This window comes from Arachis hypogaea, chromosome 17, assembly GCF_003086295.3.
Source record: "Arachis hypogaea cultivar Tifrunner chromosome 17, arahy.Tifrunner.gnm2.J5K5, whole genome shotgun sequence".
Lineage (NCBI taxonomy): Eukaryota > Viridiplantae > Streptophyta > Magnoliopsida > Fabales > Fabaceae > Arachis > Arachis hypogaea.
The window spans coordinates 40,584,522-40,588,178 of record NC_092052.1 but is presented as its reverse complement, the minus strand read 5'-3'; the positions used below and the strand labels follow the sequence as shown (position 1 = coordinate 40,588,178).

Sequence of the window (3,657 nt, the reverse complement as noted above, 5' to 3'; positions counted from 1 at the left end):
CTAACTTTGGAGATTAGAACCACTTCCAAAGAAGTTCCACCATTCAGATCACTATGGTAGTTCTATTTACTCAAAGAGCCTAATTGATCCTAGCTTGGCTACTTATTTGACTTGGTTTGGTAGAATGACAAATGAGAATGAAGTGCTTATTCTCTTTGGTGACATGCCACACACAGTTGTGTATTTGTTTAATCTTTTGTTGTATTTACTAGAATGTGTTAATCTTATTTGTTATTATGTAGAAGTTTAAAATTGAATTGATATTATACGTTTTTTTTTGTTTATCAATATAAATAATGGATTTTTTATTTACTATTCTATCTTTCTTTTTAAATATTATAATCATGTATGAACAGAATAACTTAGCTGTGATGATCTTGATATATTAAAAATGTTCAGTTAACCACGGATAAACTAAGGCTACCATTCATTTAAGTATGTTGATAATGAACTAAATCAAGAAAGTACTATATTCACTTATTAAGGAGCCTAGACACAGTTCTCTCTTGCCCCAATTACTGTTTTATGCACAACATTAATTTGTTGGTGAGAGATAAAAACTTGCTTGTAGGGCTGAAAATGATTTATACATTATTTCTTATGCCCTCTTGAACTCTTACAAGGTCGAGCAACTTTTTATATCAATGGCCCCTCCTTCCCCAAGAATTAATCATCAAATAGGGAGGGTGAACCAAAATGAAAATAATACGGCCAAAACAGAATGCTCCCATGGCATCTAAGATGTAATGCTCTCTTCTGCTCTACATTTCAAGGGCTGCAAAAGGTTCTTCAAAGGCTTGGCAGCTTTGACAGCTTGATTATTCATACCAATAATGCATCTTGATTTCTTCATCTACTAGACTTCTGATCTTTAACCCGCTTGTATATCTCATTAGCTCGATCCTTTAAATAAAAAACCAAATGCAACATAAGAGGATTAAAATATTTATTAACTTAACACAGAGCTTGAAACTTGAGGTTCGTGACAAACAAAAGATAAACAATTAAATACGACTATCATGGTAAAAATGACACATGAAATAACACACTACTCACAGAATGTGTTTTTCAACGTTAAATACGAATTATACATGCAAAGAAAGGCATAATACAGAGATATAGTAATCCAGAGTTAAGAAAAGCATAATCATCCAAGAAACCAGGTATTTTAGATGGAGAATTTCTGAAACTATGATTCAGCCTTTGGGTTTCAGCATTGTGAAGTTGCTTCCTAATAAATAATGCTACTTTTTCAGACCAAGAATGCTTTTTGGTATGTTTCTAATTGCTTACACAAACTACATCAGCTAATTCTACTTTTACTTCTATATCCATCATCCATCAAAAACCCAATTATGAAACCTCTAAATTCACACATTGCTTAAAAATCCATTGGATGATTAAAATTACCAGCAGAATACACAGATGATATTTATATGTTGTTGTTATCTGAGAAGCAGATGAATCAGAATCTTTATCCCTAACTCCCAAAATAAAACGACAAGCCCCAACTGAAAGATCTCTAGAAATAACCACACCAAGACCATCAAACCTTAAAGCAGAAATTGATAAATTAAAACCAAATAATGTAGAGGAAATGCAACATACCAAGAGGAATTATAGTCAAGGTTCAATCACTAACAAATTCAACCCAATGATGATTTTCAACAATAAAAAGATTTAGGTAAGTAATTATTTGAGTAAAACAGCAACAAATTCAAAGTTTAATAACGATAATCAGGAACCAATTCATCTCAGTGATGATTCTCAGCAACAAAAAATCTAGCTCAGTGATATTTTCAACAACAAATTATGGATGGTTCAGTGATAATCAGTAACAAATTCACATCCGTGATTATTTTTAGCAACAAAAAAAGTAGTTCAGTGATATTTTCAGCAGCAAAATCAAACATAGCAACAAATCAGAAAAGGAAAGAACAGGGGAATTTGTTGGGACTCACCAAATTGGGACCAGCTTCTGGTTGTGTGAGGGAAGCTGACGGCGAGAGTTGCTGACAGCGAGGAGGAAGCCTTGGAACCTGCTGCTTCTGCCGCCGGCAACGACGAGCTTAACGAAGGCGCGGGACGGACTGCGAGATGGTGACGAGACATAGAGAGACGATTACGACCAGTCCCGAGATCTGCTAAGGCGAGCGAGCGAGATTGAGTGGGAGACCAGAGACCGTGAGAGAGACCGGAGCCGAGAGCGACGACGAGCTTGAGTGCTAGTCCGGAGACAATGAGAAAGACTGGAGACGAGAGAAGGAGAGAGTTTGGGTGCGAGAGCAATGAGCCACAGCGAGAGAGATGAGAGAGCTCGAGAGCTTCAGTAAAGACTGACGTTGAGTGAGGAGAAGGTAGAGTTTAGGATTACTGAACGATGTCATATCAGTAATTTTAAAAAAAATTAGAGAAAAGGACAAATAGGTTCTGACCTTTTGTCCCGTGGACATTTTCATCCCTGACAATTGAAAAATACTTTTAAGTCCCTGACCTTCACAAAATTTGGACGGATCAGTCCCTCCGTCCAAATACCTCCGTTAGGAACTGATCCGCCCAAATGTCTCCGTCATGGACTGATCCGTCCAAGTTTTGTGAAGGTCAGAGACTTAAAAGTATTTCTCAAAAAATTAAGCATGACCCAGTTCGGTTTATATAAACCGAACAGAATCAAATTGGGTTTTAAAACCAGGTTTAAAGAATAATTTATTAACCGATTTTTTTAAATACAACCAATTAAAATGTGACATGTCAACAACTTCAAAAAAAGATGTTTGGAGCATCTTTATGGAAACATCCTCCTATTTATTATTGTTATGTTAATATGCTTGTTTTGTTTTATTTTAATTAATAAAAAATAAGTTTTATATTTATTACTATTATTATTATTATTATTATTATTATTATTATTATTATTATTATTATTATTATTATTATTATTATTATTATTATTATTATCACTTACAAATCGCGACCAACGTTTTTATAATATTCAAATTTTTTTATTTATAAGTCATTGGTAATGATTTCTTTATTTAATTTATATCAAAATTTCAAAAAAAAAACATCAATTATGATTTTTGAACATTTTTTATTTAAAATTTTTTTCACGATATTAATGTATTACACAAAAACATCATAATATTAACCTAAATCACCTTTAACAATACAATATCAAAAAAATTAGCCGAGAGTCGTTTGTGATATTATTTTTAGTATAAATTTAATAAAAAGAACTATCCTAATCCATTTTTTATTATATTTTAATTTTTAAATAAAATTATTTTGAATTTTTATTTCGTTTAATGTTTCTAAAAATAACATATACATTTGAATTTTTATTCACTTAAATATTAGGATAATAATTAAAAATAAAATTAAGACTCCTAAACATTACTCTAAATTTATAAATAGATTTTAAAAGAATTTTATATCATATATTTTGAATTTTAATAATTTTTATAAAAAATACTAGTAGATCATCATAATTAATTATTTTTTGTTATTATTTTTGGTTATTAACTTAATTCTTTTAATTTAATAATCTAACAATATATTTTAGTCTCTATTTTTGAATATTAATAACTAATTAATGACTAAAATTAATAAATTTTGACGATTTTCTAGTATGTTTTAATTTTATTATTTTCGAGATTC

At 30.8% G+C, this 3,657-nt stretch overlaps 1 long non-coding RNA gene across 1 annotated transcript; it reads right to left on the bottom strand.

The window, feature by feature from the left end:
- Positions 1 to 412: 412 nt before the first annotated feature.
- LOC140180789 (uncharacterized) lies at positions 413 to 2,353 on the bottom strand. Its single transcript, XR_011874754.1, has 2 exons — positions 1,962 to 2,353; positions 413 to 903 (listed from the first exon to the last, which is right to left on the bottom strand). It is a non-coding gene; the product is annotated as an uncharacterized lncRNA (long non-coding RNA).
- Between the last annotated feature and the right edge of the window lie 1,304 nt (positions 2,354 to 3,657).